The following is a 17,549-nucleotide window of genomic DNA, read 5'->3' on the forward strand; positions in this document are numbered from 1 at the left end:
AAGAGTTCTGCAAAGCAATCGTAAAACTACATCTGAATCTCTGTCTACAAGTGCACTCACTAACTTAAATCTCACAAATTCTAACATTTGTTACACCTAAACATGGAAAACGCTCCAATCAGGTTTAGCACACGAAGGTAACCTGAGTTAATTGTTTTCTCAGGATCGTTCTCTAAACATCCTTCAAGGTAGCAGTTATCTGTAACATAACGAGATACATTAGACAGCCTGTATTCTGCAGTAGTATAGTTCAGACTGCTAAACTCGGTCCCTTAACCTTCTGGTGTAGAATTTGGTCAAGTGACACAATTACATTATCAAGATATTCTTGGAAAAGTGTTGACTATTAAGGGTGCTAGAGAATGACCTTAGTTAGCAAATGTTCAAACCACCTTGGCTTTAGCACATTTTTAGTACAAACCAACGCTTATTACATCAGCAAGAATAAGAGCCCTCGAAAAAATCTCTTAGACTAGTGTGGACCAGGAACGACTGCAAAAATCTAGGAGTAATGGCTTCACTGGTAATATTTTTCCATTTGAATATACTAAATATTGAGACCGCACCATATAAAATACAACCACTAAATGCAAAAATGTTGTTCATAAAATGTCGGTTTGGCATAATTCCCTTAGCAAATTGTATTGCAAACTGGTTTCGTCATAATGGATATTTTTCAAATTGCTTTTTCTGGAAAAATTCATCTAAAATTGTAATGCATTTTCTTATGTATTGTCTTTTATATCAAAAAAGTAGAATTAAATGGATTATATATATATATATATATATAATGTGTGTGTGGTTTTTTTAATAAATAATAGTTTTTTTATCATTGTACATAAAGGATTTTTATTAACTGTTGTATACATTGTATACATTTGTGCTGGGGCATAGAAGTCCCTAGCATGGTGACAGACGTGGAACTCCTGTCCTAAGTGCCCCAGTTGCCATGATCACTGGATCCCTGGTGCTGATTTTTGTTGTCATGGGCAAACATGGATTATGTGTGTGTGCCATGACATAAGCCTGTCTCATGGATTACAGTCTTATTTGGACTAAGAGTGACAACCAAAGGGCTAATCACATGATGGTGAAAGGCTACTGTAGCATGAGCGCAGTGGTGACAGCATACTGTGTAGTGAGCTGTAAGAGTAAACATGCTTTTTTACCTGTGTTAGTGGAGTGAGAACTACAGGCTCACTTGTGTAAAGCTCAGATACTGTGTGCTTGTATTATCCTTGGCCTACATCAAGTTAGTATGTAAAGCTGTGCAGCACGTGTGTGGTTGCATGTGTGTACTGGGTGTATGTGTGCTTGTGAGCGGTGCAATACATAGAAGACTCTGGGTTCCATTTTGGGATACCCATGAATGACTGGAGGTGCATGAGGAGGTAGAAGATTACCCTAGCAGATTTGTGGATTGCTGCATTCCTGCAATCTGGGTTGGACACATATTAGAGGAAAGACGCGCCAGGCTTTTCAGTACACCTCATAGGGTGCGCTCTAATAAGGAAAGAGGTAATTTCAAGGGGGCCTGGGCACATTGTAGAGAAGAGATGGGACTGATAAGAGAATCATAAAGAGTAGGACTGGCGCCATTGGACAACCCTTTGATTTACATATCACTGTGGCTGACATTCAGGTGTGAACTTCTAGCAAACTCTGATGCCTGTGTTGGAGAGCTGTCGTATTTAGAGTTGCACCTGCTGTGACAGAATGCTTTCTGGAGAAAGGGCAGAGGAGAGGGCACTTCAAAAGGAAGCAGACCCACAACACAAACTTCAAAGACTCAGACACTTGTTGTGTCTGGAAATGGACTATAAGAAGGGGAGCTTGAGGCCCCCAAAATTGAAAAGCAGCCAGCAGGACTGTGTTGAGGAGCAGAACCTATTAGCAGGATTGAGGGTTAAGGTGGGTGAGTTGACATTACCCAGGGACATCCAATACCACCTTCTGTGGAGCCTGGAGATCTGGTGCCTGCTTGCTTGCCAAGACAAGATGAGTGTGCTCTGTAAGGAACAGGAATTCGCTTGGAGGGAGCGAGGTTGAATGGATCCTGTTGCGAATCGTGAGGAAGTGCCTGCTGCACCGATTAGACAAGCGCCCACATGCATTTTCAAGTCAGTGACTCTGAATGCAAGAGTCAACTGCCGTGAAGATTGTACTGTAGTGTAGTTCCTATATCCCTGATAGGCTCTGCGCATTGGAATAATATACACTATAGATTTCACATAGGACTGAGGTCAGTATGTCTCTATCAAGTACATTAAACTTAATTACTTGTCAGCCAGCTAACTCAGAGGTCACTAGAAACTTTCTCGAATAAACAAGAAGGGATTCGTTTCTGAAAACCGCATAAACATCAGAGTTGTGGAAACAATAGATAACAGTTTCACTCAGTCAACCGTGCATGCTTCGTTTCTACAGAGTTGTATAGAAATAGAGAGACGGGCATTTCAATAAAAGTTTTTTTTATACAGTCTTATTTCTCATGCAAGAGATATGAGCTGTTACAATCGTAAGACAGAATGCGAAGTATAATACGTACAGCGTTAGCAGTAATCTAAAATAATACTGTAATAGCATGGTCTGTAGCTATGACATATATAAAAATATATACATAAATAACACAGGCTAAAATACTCAAGTGGTGCTTCTAAAATAATCCTACTCTAGTGTACCTATCCTAAATGTAGTACGAGGGAAGAAGTAGGTGCTGTTTTTAGCTATGGTCTAGTTTTAGTCTAAGTTTATTTTTGCCAAGAATTGCCAAACGTTTCTCTAGGTTCTAATCAGCTCCATAACTTAGAATGATAGAGGTTGGTATCTCTTTCCCGGGACTCGATCTCTAACACCCTGCAAGGGGAGTCAGAAACACTGCAGCTGGATTCTCGGCGAGGAGGATGATAGTGTCTGGTCAGTGTGTCAGTTGGGGACTTGACTTCCTTCGGGACTTGCTGTGGCGAGCCGCATCGTGCAAGTAGGTAGCCAAATCGACCGCACCTTGCCATAGCAAGTGAAGGTATATTTATACCTTGAAGGTGTTTAGGAATGCCAGTATTGATGTACAAGTCGGGCATATGAATGTCATGAATGAACCCTCAAGGAATAGATGTTCATGCATAATAAATGAGTTCTTGGAGAAATCAATCTCCAGGCAAGGGGAAGTCCTAAAGGCTTAAGAGTCTGGTTTTCCAAGAACTCGTGGCGAAGAGGATCGGATGTAGTTGACCATGCCTGTATTTGGTTAGCATGAGCAATGCCTAAATAAGGGCTGGATTTCTATGCCTAAATAAGGGCAATACCTATATAAGGGCATTAATCGGGAAATATATATACTGTATCTAAATCGACACACAGCAGTACTACTGCCATACTGATCGGACCAACGCCTGGTGTGTGGAGTAAGTCGACAGTCCTGTTATCCAGAGGGGGCTGATATGAAGATTGTATTACTGCTGTGCCAATCAGGCCTTAGCCCTTGTGTGGAGTGAAGTTGCCGATCCTATATGCCAGAGGGGGGTGGGCACTGTAAAGAGCAAGGGCCATTAACTGGTTTCGCCGATACTAAGAGTAAAGGATGCTGTGGTGACTCTGAGGGCCTGAGCCCTGACTGAAGCATTGGAACCCAAGCGATCATTCCCTTACATGTGTTAAGGATCAGAGGAACTTACGGTGTCATTGTAGGAAGCGCCAGACGCTGCCCATTCAAAGTCGAAAGTGTTACTCACTGCCAGTAGCCGCTGCAGACCTCCGAGTGTTTAACGCTCTCGAGGGTTTCTGGTATAGCAACCGTGCAAGACTGTTTAAAACTTATCGTGGGTCAAAGGCCCCAAAGGATCTAGGGAATCTTGTTCTGTCTCATAGCACTATAGGAGCTGGAACACTTTTGACTTTGGAAGAGTCGGAGTGAGACTCTTGATACCAGTGGGGTCTAAACTGGATGCCACCAATTGTGAAAGGGGAAATACCAATAGAGAGGGAAGTAGGACTTGGGAACCTACCTATTTGACACTAGACCTAAGGAGATCTGTTTGTATTATTTGTTTATGCCATATTCCTCTTTATATTTGTATATAAATACTCATTGTTTTCATAGAAATAAATATTTTACTGGACAGTCATTTATTTCTGCTATTGAACGTATTTTGAGTTGTGAGCCTGTGTACCGTCCCCCATTTCCCTGAGATGCCTTGGAATGCTCGACCCCCACTACCACTGAGATCCAAGTGCTGAAGGGATCCTTGTCCCAGTTGCTCAGTAGTAGATAGGGCCCCGGACATCAACCCCCAAGGTTGGGCCCAGTAGCTCTTGCTTGCTCCATGGCCCTCTGAAAGGGGTTCTGACAATGTGATATTTACTTGTGGTGTTTTATGTGTAAACTGACCTGCAACAAACATTATGATCAAAGGCACGGTTTAAGGCAGAGTTTTGTCATTGTTGGAGACGATGGTACCCCGTTCATGAGGGTTCACAGAACGGGCAGGGCTAAAGGTGCACAACCTTGGCGGTTGATGTTGTACGTCACTGGTGTCCTGGAGCCCGACCTACTATGACTCTGCAAACTGGGCCAAGTACATGTTTCCATACTTGAATCCTTGGGTAGCTAGCATGTGCAGACAATGGCCTTTCAGAAAGGTAGTGAGGGGGGCACAGATTAAGAAGTCAAAAATAGACACAATGAACTTCTTCTCACCCTGTGTGCTTCTCTTATTATGTAAGGAAAATACTTTTAATATCATAGCAGTATGAAACACCACACAATTAAACAGGGGTACAAGTACACTTCTGTTTCTTTCTTGCATTTGCATGTTCCTTTTCATCCCTGATTTCCACTGCTAAAAGAAGAGGTGAAACGAATGAGGCCTTAAATTAGAGAAGGACTTACATGCACATAAGAAGGTTACTTGTGTTTAGCATGCTAAATCTAGATTTTTCACTAGGTCATCAAAGAAATGACATCACGCTGAAGCCCTTGCCATCACATGCCTACTAATTCAGAGTATGGTGAAACAAAGAAAGGATAATCTCTACTAATCTCAGGAGACAGCCAATGTGCACAGGCCACTCCAGTATAGAAATCCCCACAGACTCATGATCTGATGAAGGCATCTATTGATAAAAAAGAGTTATGTTAGTTGCCAAATGAATCACCACATTTCTCGGAGTTGTATAATGGGCCTACTGCACCACATATGCAATAGAATTGTATATATTGGTATGTAAACAAGAGCTAACAATGAAAGTTAATAATAAAGATGCGATTACTGTCATCAAAAATACATGCTTACATCAAGAAGGGACGCGAAGAGTTGCACAAATTACAGATGTGATTGCAAGAACTTCTGCAATTCATCAACGAGTTGTTAACTGGACTTTGGTGTATTCATGGGATGCAGTGCTCCTCAGAGAGTGTGGCTACTGTGGTGAGAAACAGGATGCTTGTGAATGCATAAGTTTTTGTCTGATTGTGCTTAAAGAGAAACTCACCAGACCTAATAGAGCATCTCCGTCGGCCGCCTGTTATACTGAAGATCTTAGACTTCACCGCCAACACTGCAGGAACCTGGAAAGGCGTTGGAGGAAAGTCTACTGCCCCATAGCTAAACAAATCTATAAAGATGCCCTCAGACTATATAAAAATGCGATTACTGCCCGGAAATGTGTCTTCTTCTCGGCACAAATAGAAAACTCCGCCAACTCGGTCAGGGAGCTGTTCTCTGTTGTTACGACTCTGTCCACTCCCTCCACTGGACCCGGGGTCGAACCCTCACAGATCTTCTGCAATCAACTGTCCTCTTTCTTTACCACAAAGGTGGCAGATATATATGCTTCCTTTGAAGGGGACATTAGAACTAAACACAGAATCTGTACGGGGGAAGAAGTAATTAGTGATCACAATCTCGACTGCTTTCCCTGTTTTACTCCCACCACACAGGATAACATTACCAGACTCATCTCCACCATCAAGTCGGGCTCCCCTCTGGACCCCTGTCCTCCTTCTGTGATGGTAAAACTCTCAGAAGTGATCTCATGTCCACTCATGGAAATCTGCAACACTGCATTTCAAACAGGTCAATACCCTAGCCTTTGGAAGAAGGCTGTTATAAAACCTCTTTTAAAAAAACCTTCAATAGACCCTACAGCTGTGGCCAGTTACAGACCCATTGCGTGTTTGCCTTTCCCTGCCAAAATATGCGAATTCCTGATGAATAGACAACTCTCAGAGTTCGTCGAGGTTCACCAACTCCTCGACGAAACGCAGTTTGGGTTCAGGAAAGGGCACGGAACTGAGACCGCCCTGATAAAGGCTTCTGATGAGATCAGGGCGATTATGGACCAGGGTGGGGCGGCTGTCTTGATCCTTTTGGATCTATCAGCAGCCTTTGACACGGTCGACCATACCATTCTGGTCGACCGTGTCACAGCTCTGGGGATAAATGGTCTGGCCAGGGATCTTATTACATCTTTCCTGGAAAACCGTACCCAGACAGTTAGGTTGGGAGACTTCTACTCCCCTATCACTGCGCTCCCTTGTGGAGTCCCACAGGGCTCCTCGCTAAGTCCCTTGCTGTTTAACATTTATGTAGCGGACTTGGCGAGGGTAATAAAGGCCCATGGGGTACGGCTTACATCATACGCAGATGATACCCAACTGGTTCTGGCTATCCATAAGAATGGCCCTACTGTGGCAGCCAACTTCCAAAGTGCCATGCTTGAGGTCAGCACCTGGATGGCCTCGAATTGTCTGAGGCTTAACTCGGACAAGACCGAGATTATGACCTTCGGCAGGCTCTCCCCTGAATGGTCGTCTATCTGGTGGCCTGAAAAGCTGGGTCCTCCACCTGGTCCAGTGGAAAAGGCCAGAAACCTGGGAGTGATATTTGACAGTAAGCTGTCCTTTGACCTCCACACTAACAAGGTTGTCTCCTCAGCTTTTTTTATATTGAAAAAAATCAAGAAAATACTGCCTTACCTCCCTACTTCAGCTGGGAAAACTCTGGTCTCCACCTTAGTGTTTTCAAAAATAGACTACGGCAACGCGTTATTGTTACATACTCAGAAGCGTGTTCTAACGAAGCTGCAGTCTATCCAGAATGCGGCTGCAAGGATTCTCCTAAACATCCCTCGCCGCAAGCCCACCACCCCTGCCATTCGCCACCTTCACTAGTTGAGAATCGAGAGCCGCATCAAATTCAAGGCCCTATGCATTGCATATAAGGCAGTACATGGCATAGGACCCAGGTTCCTTGTGGAAGCTTTCCAGCTTTATACTCCCAAGAGACAGTTAAGATCGGCTAACACCTGTCTCCTTTCTGTACCGCGTACAAGAACTGCCACTTGGGGAGACAGGCGCTTTCTGGTAGCCACTCCAAAACTCTGGAACCTTTTGCCACTGGCCATCAAGCTTGCCCCTAACCTGATGAGCTTTCGCAGGCTCTTAAAAACTTGGTTGTTCGACCAATAAGATGATGACTGTTTCAAGTAGCTCCACAGCGCCGAGACACCCCAGGGTATTTGTTGCGCTATAAAAATTTCGAAAATAAATAAATAAAGAATTGTTGCACCAATCAGAAGAGCAATGTTCAAGGTACTCTGAATTGTCCACAGAACATTGCATGGAAAAGGAACACTATTAAGTTAAATTCAAGCCACACAAACAAAACAAACCACCACACTCCAGGCTTGTGCCATGAATCATTATATCACCTTACTATAAGGAATACGTAAAAGGTTTTGCTATCTCAATATAACCTGCCAAGCTCTGGGACTCACTACCAACCAAGATTACATTCATTCAGGAGCACATACACTTTAAAAAAGAGTTGAAACATTGCTATTTCCAAGATAACTGTCATTCCACAACTATGGGACTCAAACCAGAATAATAATCACACCGTCATATACAGTCTGCAGTCCAGAGATATGGAACAGACCAAGCACCACACCACTTTCTATGTCCAGGTAAATTATGAAGGGTTGGCCTATGTCTGTCTGTGCTAATATATGGTATTGTCAGTTCATGTAAAACACTGCTGATCTACATTAAGACCAATCCATAATGCTCAGTGGCCGAGTAGCTGACTGTAGTTCATACAAGTTGAATAATAATTATATTATACTGCTTGATCTTTTTACACTCACGTAAGACAAAACTGAAATGTGCCATACCCATCACCCAGTACTGTACCAGGGCATGACATTAAATCAACAGTGAACAACTGAACAGGTATGGAACTGAAGAAGACATTTGCCACATGCCACCTACCAATGTAGGACTTTTATTACAGCACTACAGTTCCCAACAATCTACATACTAAGTCTGCTTCTTGAAATATCATAATGACAATCCTATACAGGAACATAGTAATCAAGTCCATCCCAGCAGATCTCCACTATTTCTCCTTCTGACCTATGGCTGCACAGGACCATAAACCCAGAATATTTCAGAATTGACAACTGAGTGCGACAGCCAGCGAATTGGATTATTATCATAAGAAATTCCATAAAGAAGATCTGCAGAGCTCTTGCAAGATGCCAGCTTACTTAAAACTATAGAATGTGTGCCTATCTCTCACATTTCTTCATCCATTACACTGCTAAATGCTGCATCCCATAGCAAAACACATTGAATCAAAGTAAAGACAACACCTTTCCAACCTCACACGCTATACAGTGTAGCATGTGTCCATGTAGGCAAGAGCATCAGTGCCCCACACAAGGGTAGTAAGCATTATATAAGTGTTGCAATACAATATAAGGTTAAATGAGCTCAACCTTGGGCTTTCAAGTTAATGGTGCACTAGACTCTCTACGGTGCCTTTCTCCTTGCTTTACGTTGTCCTCCAATATCTGTAGTATACCTTTCCGCAGGACAAGTATAGGCACAGGTATAATGGTCATTAAGACAACGCCATGTCAGTAACTTGTAGGTCAGTTTGAACAGTCCTTAACACAGAGTCTCACTGATGAGGACCACTTCCTATTGTGTCTTAGTTTAATTTGAGTTAGTCTTTCAGTCTCTGGAGACTAGGTCCCCGTGCTAACCTGCTCAGCAGGGATGCAGCTTGGATATTGCTGGGAGGGTAAATGTTCATTAATACTGTTTGTGTCTTCCTTAGCTTCGCTAAATCATGGTTGCAGTCCAGCTCCTTTCTCTTAGACCGCTGCAGGCATCAGCGTGGCAGACCAGACTGCCACGTGCTTGTCTTTGGAAGTTGCGCCTCTCCTCCCCTGAATGATCTGATAGTTGCTCCCTGTGGCAGATGTTGACTCCGGGATGGACGGAAGGGTGCTCATGTTCGACAGTTGGGCCAGGGCAAATTCCTGCTTTGGCGGCGACAGCAGCTCTTCCAAGGATGCACCACAGATAGGCAGCACCACTCCCTCAGCTGCAGGATGCCAGATGGCATGCTGTTGCTTGGCTAAACGTTTCTACACACATTTCACAACAAGAACCATTCTCCAGAAGAATTCACATCTCCTCATGACAAAGATTGGTCATAGAGATGCTCCCACTTGGCAGTCAGCTTTTGCTGGATGTTTCACATACCAGGAACATTGCTCAGATTCTCCTGAACAGTTTCATCTCCTGCAAGTTCAGGTACTCTCCTTCTCTCCCTGAGCATGCAGGCATGCTTGGTGGCAATAGGCCTATCCACAGCTTATCCAGCAACTTGCACAGACTTCAGGTGATGTCCTCTCATCTCTGGTGACTGGCTGCCATGCAGAAATCACACCTGGTTTCACAGCCGCAATGTGAGTACTCTTCAAAGCATACCCCTGGTTGACCAAGAAGAACTTTAAACTGGAAGCAAGTCCCACTTTTATTCTCATTTTCCAGACGGGGTGTTGATTGACTGTCTAAGGTTGTGGAACCAGTTTGGGGCGGTTCCATTTCAAATCTAATTATTTGATGTAGTGCTGTCCCAGCCTTTGCCATGATGGTGACTCTTGCTGCAGCTAGCCATGGCGCAGGCTCCAAAAAGGAGTATCTAAAGCGTAGTCACAATGAAGTGTGAAGATCTGTACCTGGCCTCATCAGTCTTCCTGAAGTAGTAGTCCGGGACAGAAAAAAGTATGAGCCCTGCCTAGAAACATCTTCACCTTAGCAGAATCTGTTGACTTGCTCCATGTTCCCTACCATCCACCACATGGCAGTGCTCAGGAAAATCTAATTTGCAGTTCCTTGCTAAGAGGTTGATGGAAAATGGGCCTCTCTGAAGGGTCGCCCCAAGCTGTTTGCCTTCCTCCTCCCATTTTTCTGTCCTTGTTTTTGTTGGCTTCATGACTGACCAGTGCTAAAGTGCATGTGCTCTGTCCTCTAAAAATTGTATAATTGGTTTACACCTGTATGACATATTTGATTTACTTGCAATACCCTTGTAAAGTGGTATATCATATACACAGGGCCTGTAAATTAAACGGTACTGGTGGGCCTGCAGCACTGTTTGTGCCACCCACAGAAGTAGCCTTTCAAACCTGTCTCAGGCCTGCCACTGCAGTACCTGTGTGTGCAGTTTACTGCCACTTCGACTTGGCATTTAAAACTACTTGCCAAGCCTTAAACTCCCCTTTATTTACATACAGGTCACCACTAATGTAGGACCTGGGTAGCCGTATGGGCATGGGGCCATGTAAGTAAAAGGTAGGACTTGTACTTTTATGTTTTGCATGTCCTGGTAATGACAAACAGCTTAAGGCCTACTCCTCTCATAGGCTTACACTTAATTCCTGATCAGAGAGGAGTAGCTTTTTCATGTTTCAAATGTTTTGAACGGTAATTACAAATCCTCCTTACTGGTGAAGTTGAATTCAACATTACTGTTTTAGAAATGCCACTTTTAGAAAGTGAATGTTCACAGGGTAGGGATGCACTCCATTCTCATGACAGTTTTTTCATTTTTGCCAATTTTCAAATTGTATGCGTGCAGTTCGGTATAGGTGCCATGCCCAAACGGCACCTGGATGAATAACAACTTCAAATCGGGGCGTCATCTCGCCCCTACCAAATGCACAGCTGAGGTAACCTGCTAGGCAATCATCAAATGACACCATTTTTTTCCATATATTCAATTTTTGATTCATATTGTAATCATTTTAATTCAACTTATTCAACATTTTTTTCTCCTCACTCGGAGTGGAATTGCCAATTTTCACTTTTTCTAATGTTCAAGCTGGGCCATTCGAACCTCTGGCTAAAGCAAGACAGATGCAAATTCGTCTTGGGCAGTGTTGTTTATTTTGAAAAAACCCAATGCATTTCGGGCCTCTGGTGCCCTTCGTCAGGGGTCACTACAATGACAAATAAAACAACCTATGTTACTATTATGATCCTCTGAAGTCATGAATATTCATAAATTAACATACAATAAGTTTAAATGCTCCATATCATCAGACCTACTTTTCAATGGTTCTTACAATGTCCGAATGTATCATAAAGCTGCCGGGACTTGGAAATGTTCCCAAACTTTTATCCCTCCTGCCAAAATGGCTCCCAAAAAACCAATCATCTTTTTTATCCACAATTTACTTTTAGAAAGTGGACATTTCTCTGTGCTCATAACTCTGTGTGCTTTGCAGCCTGTCACCAATGCATGTCTGGGCTGGATGACAGCTACACACAGGAAGGTGTGGCTCATCTGCATTCTGAGCACTCATCTGCATTCATTTGCATTCTGATGGGTCATCCTGGGCAGAGAGGAATGGGAGGGGCAGGCACTTACACTTCAATAGGTAGTGTCCTGTCCACACACAAAGCACTGATTTACCCCCCAAGGGTTAGCATGGCAGACAGGATTGGGTTGAAAGGGATCCTTGTGCACTTCAGAGAGTTCCTTTGAAGTCGCCTCCTACATCAAAGACATTTTTGGGTATAAGTACTGAGTCTCTGACCCCTAAAATCAGACACTTCTCGATCTTGAACTGAGCCACTGTCAGAAAGACCGCTGAGGTGCCTAAAGGACTCAACTGGACTGCTTTTCTGGAAGGACTGCTTTTCTGCTTCTTGCCCTACGCCCTGCTGCTCCCTGACTCTGGTGGAAGGAGAGCTGGACTCTGCCTTTCCTCCAAGTGATCTCTAAGGGCTTGCTGTCTTGCCTCCTGTTTTCTAAAGTCTCAGGGACACAAAAGACTTCCTACAATTCTACTGGTGCTGCTGGACTCTTCGTTCTGTATGAGGTGCCACCTCCCTCCAAGCTCAGGGCCTCAGAAGTGGGTCCTGCAGCTGTCTTCATCACCTACAGCTCATGGGCTCATCTTCAACTCGCTCCAGACCCCCAAAAGGCAACCCAGCAATCTTGGGCCCTTTGAAGTGGTTTTAGGGCTCCTCAAATCAGGCTTTTTGACTCTTCGCAACTGCAAACTGGCCCGTTTACACTAGTGCGAGCCACAGAAATATAATCTCGCATAGCAAGCATTGGCGCTCGCAGTCATGAGTCCGCGTCTGCCATCTGCGATTCCCAGCCGACTCTTTGCGCCCGCAGGATCATCGCTAGAGATACTCTACTTGCTCCTGTTGCTACCTGTTTGAAACTGTATCCGACCTGGGCTCTAAGGCGGTCGGCCTGAACTCTAGCGCGACCTAAAGTAACCGTGTAGCACGATTGTCTTCTAAGCACTGTTTTTGGTTTATTCTTTTAAAAATTCATACCTCTGGTTCTACTTATTGGAGCTTTGTAGTTTTTACCTTGTTTTATTCATAGAAAAACAATCTATATTTTAAACCTCTGTGAGTCTTTTTGTGATGTATTCATTGTGTTACTCTGTATATGCGTGTGTGCCTGTTGTGTGTGTTCCACAACTACTTTACACATTGCCCTTGAAGATAAGCCTGACTGCTCTGTGCTAAACTACCAGAGAGTGAGCACAGGTTATCTTATTGTGTAACTAGCTGTCCTCGACTAGAGTGGTAGTTTCTGCTTGGCCTGGGCACATACCACTGTAATGTATATACCACACACGCACAAAGTACACACGCACTTAACATGTACTCTGAATGTCCGTGCAAGGGTCTGGGTGCCACACCGAAGTAGAACCTTTACCTGAGAAGGGCCAATAGACTGCACTCCTTTCTGTGACTATAAAAAAAATGGCTGGTCAGGACTATTAATTCATAAAAGTGGACACCACTGCTTCATGTCAACAAACCAGGACACAGCCAATTTTCCCTTGTAAACAAAAGAGGGAATGCTTACTGAACCATCAATGCCACATAACCAAGCCACAGATTAGCATATTAGCTGGTACACTAAAAGGTAAAGATACCAATGTCACACAAGGTTGTGTCCCTCAGGGCAGGGATTCAAACCAATATACCATGCAGGAGACATGCTTGTCCCAACAGAGACAAATGATACAATTCTCTTCCAAGTTTTATCTGTGCAACAGAGCACCATTAAATATTCTGTAAACGTATCAAAACATGCTACCTCTACACCATAACCTATCAGTTATATATTGTCAGTGTTGGTCCTGGGGAAAACGTTCAAATGTAAACTTAAATATGGTGCGGTAACGAGGCAGAGAGCAGCGTCAAGGCTTCCTTTATTTCAGGTCTTGTCCGCCGAGCTTCAAACACACTCAGACTTGGAATCCGCACTCAAGGCGACCTCACGAGTGCCTTTTTTGCCCCATAATCCCCACACCACTTGAGTTACTGAACTTTGAGGTTGGGGATAGAGAACCGGGATTACAAAGTGTATTGTGAGGCTATCTTTAAGAAAAGAGGTATTACCAAGGCAATTGATCATTCTGCACCCAGTTTCCCTGATAATTTCCGATTTTTCTCGCAGAGACTTCGCAGGTGAAGTCTCCAGATGAAAATCTCCTGTGGTTGCAAATGTTGCAATTCCAGATCAGATAGATACATTCTGATGCTGCCCCTATAGGAATTACATGGGCACTCGGATTGAGGGCTTTAGCTGCAGGGTGGTTTAGTGAGTTGAATGCTCGCTAATTAAACGTGCTGATCTGCAGGACACGTCTTCTGGCAAGGTAGACTAATCCTTGCACTCTTCCGAGGTCGGTAAAATGAGTACCATGAAAATGAGTAAAAGGTAACACCTGTTATTTACAGCGGTTAGAAACGGTAGAAGCGCTGCATTATTATGTGTGAAATGATTCATAACCTCATCAGAAAAAGGGGGTGGCAAAATCCTACCCTCGCCTGACGGATGGGACTAGCTGGGGTGGAGGAACCAAGTGTGGAGGCCTCATTACTCGCACATGCTTTTACAGCCCGGCAAAACAAGACACCATTTCTCCCTCCGAATACTCAGAAAAACCGCAGCCTCGCGAGGATGAGCGCGTGCGGTTCACTTGAGAGGAAAAGGACTCGACGAAGAAGCAGCTTCGATAACAGAGACAACGGCCTTAGCACCGAAGGGGGAGGCGGGGCAGGAGGTATTGCTTCTAATTTCGGTTTTCGAAAGGTCTTGAAAATGTTGATGTATGTGTTTTTTTTGTGTAGCAATGTTTGTTCTGCTAAATTATCTTGTCGAGGCCAAGAAAACAAAAACGCTTCTAGGAGCTTGTGAACGCAGTAGGGGGCTGGCAGTGGCACAACATTCAGCATTGTGCACGAACCTCTCTTCGATGGGTCGTAAGGAAAGATTCAATCCTCTAAGAAGTCGAGGAGCTTAGGGTCAATACACCACTTATTATGGGGTAAGGTGATAGATTTAAAAAATATATATTATTATGCTTTAGCTAAAGACAATTTTACTTTTTGAATTTGGTTTTTGGAAGGAAGCCATGTTAGGAACTCGGTAATAAAGCCGCTTTGTTTTACGTGGCTCCTGTAAGCACAATAACAATATTAACTTTCTTATAAGCTATTCAACAGGTGGCCTGTTTGTATGTCTAAGGATGCCTGCTATTAATGAGGTGGGTTGTAATTTGTGACCCACTACGATTCGCTCCATCACAGGGATGGTGACCTTCTGGGGTCAGCAGACCACCATGTCTGTTATTGCTGTTAAATAAGGTATTTTTTTTTAAAGGCAGCCTGTTTTAAAAAAAAAAAAAATTTTTAAACAAAAGTAAGATGTGTTTAAAAAGAAAAAAAAATGAACCGTTTAAGTCACATTTTTTAAGAGCAGGCAGTGGTCCAGGACCACTGTCTGCTCTTAAAACATCTGTTTTCAACTTTCTCAAAGGAGAAGGGGTTCCTTGGGGACCCCTTGAGTACCCCTTCTGATTTGCAAATGGGATACCACCAAATTTGAGTTGACGTTAAAGTGCAAATGTTTCGCGACCGTATTTCAGTTCAAAACATTAGTGCATAGCAATGCTAATCAGTATTTGGAAGGAGCACCCTCAACACCCCCCCTTCCAAAGACCGATTTGCAAAACCAAATTGCAATTCGATGACAAGTTACTGAATCGCAATTTGGGCTTTGTAAATTTGGAAATGCCTTTTTGAGTTCTCAAATGGAAAAAAACCTTTGTACATCTAGCCCATAGTCTCTACCCAGAATTAGCGTGCCTCCTTATACAAATCTCTGAAATGCATAAGAAAATGTCCGGGTTGCCAGCTAATCACGTCATGATTTTTAGATCAAACCTCATGAACATGTCTGTGGTGTAGCATATTGTTGCTTATCAAGAACATAGAGGGGCTTAGAGCCTGCCAATTGCTCACCATTGATTGGCTTTCCTTGTCACTCTCATTTACCTGCTTCTTCTTCTTGTCCCAGTTTGTTAATTTTTTGTTTGTCCCTACCATGGAGCATTGCCTTTGGCACCCAAACTTTGGGACGCGTTTCCTACTTACATCTGCAGCCTTAAGAATTATTTGGCATTCCGTAAAGCAATCAAAACGTACCTCTTCCCTCCGTTGTAGGCCTCTTCCTAGTTAGAGGCTATGCAGTTTTCTGCTATCAGCGCTGGGACGCTCCTTCGCCGGGGCAGCTGCACGCTCTACAAAACCACATAATATAACATAACTATCACTTTTATTGGCTCGCATCTCTGCTTCCACTGCTTGCTTTTCAAGCACTACTTTTTCTTTTGTGTTAATCAGTCCATGAGAGTGCATGTGTTGTTGCTGTCCTCGTCAGTTATTCTCTCTATCTGCAGTCTGTGTTGCTGTCTATCGCCAGAGTTCTTCACCCCCGCCCCATTTGTGTTGGCCTGTATTTTTCTCCCCATTGCCTTCCCATGCCCTCTGTTCCCCCACTTGCGTCCTTTGTGTTCCTTTACAACAACCCCTGTGTTGCATTCCCGTTCCTCCTGTCCTATTTTGCTTCAATGTCCTCCTTCCATGTGTTGGTTCAGCGACCCCCTTGTTTCTTCTACATCTTGCTACCACCAATAGACAACCACACCCTGTCTCTTGGTGTTTGAGTATTGGCCTGTGTGCATTGATTCCTTATGTTTATAAGTCTTTGTTCACAAGTGCTTCTGCATGTCGGACTTTGTAAAAAAAATAGGTGTCTGTAGGTGCGTCATTGCGTGCATGCTGTTTGGGTGCATGTGTGTCTGTATAATGCTTGCCTGTATGAACATGCACAGAAAAAGCATAACCTTTTGGCTCTTTCTTCCTTTTCTATTATGGTAATACTATGGCATTGCTACCTGTGGATTATGTGCATTTTAACTTTCTGTATTCATTTTCTTTGCATATAAGAAGTACAACCCTGGAATCTTTACCAGAAAAGGTTTCATTAGGACAGCAAGGGGAACCACAGTCGTAGCTGGGCTGAAGGGTACTCCATAGCATAGTGAGATCAAACGCGACAGCTTGGATTGAAGTTTATCATGCTATCAAAGACCTGTTGTTCACAGTAACTGGGTGAAATTGTCACGACACGTCTTTCCCATTTTACTTTCCAGTAGAACTCAATTGTGAAATGAAAATCTTCTGTTAAATAGAACATACTAACCCTAAGAGCGCTTCTATTATTTTTTATAACATTTTCCTGCTGGACTTTGGTGTAAAATATATACTTATATCTATTTTTAAACTAATATTATCTGGATTAATTACACTGATCCAAAATTAGGTCCAGTTAGTTAATTTCGACTAGAGCAGGCTGACAGTTTTATGAAGATTGATCAGGTTGAATTATCAAGTCCGTGGTCAGATCTGCACATTCTACCATGAAAAAAATTATTAAAAGTGCCGTGGAATACACTTACATGCCATGCCGGTTTCCATGGGGGGCCAGGGAGGGGTCTTGGAAAGTGTGAAATGCTTACTTAGGGTTGTGGGATTTGTAGGCCTGCCAGGAATTTCGTATCCAAATTAGTATATCCCCATAAGTCACTTAGAGGTCCATTCCTAGTTGGGTGTAGCAATGTCCCCAGGAGAGACTACCTTACTCGATTCAAAGTTTTACTGGGTGTGTGTACACAATTCATGAACATTGGCTATGGGCGACACTGGTGCTAAATGTGTCCAACAGCATAATGCTGCTTTCTGTGTTTGGTGTTGCTACGTAGCACAAACAGTGTGCAGCCAGCGTTAGTGATGGTGTCACTTCCTGTGAGGCAATTTCATGTGATGTTCTTTGATGTAGCGGTAAACGTGTTGCAACATTGCTTTC

The 17,549-nt window shown here is 43.5% G+C and overlaps 1 protein-coding gene across 3 annotated transcripts in view; it reads left to right on the plus strand.

Moving 5' to 3' along the window:
• Positions 1–17,549, plus strand: part of LOC144781995 (RAS guanyl-releasing protein 4-like) — a 426,385-nt gene that overhangs the window by 243,230 nt on the left and 165,606 nt on the right. The gene's annotated exons all lie outside the window — the stretch shown is intronic.

Source organism: Lissotriton helveticus, chromosome 9 (assembly GCF_964261635.1).
Source record: "Lissotriton helveticus chromosome 9, aLisHel1.1, whole genome shotgun sequence".
Classification (NCBI taxonomy): Eukaryota; Metazoa; Chordata; class Amphibia; order Caudata; family Salamandridae; genus Lissotriton; species Lissotriton helveticus.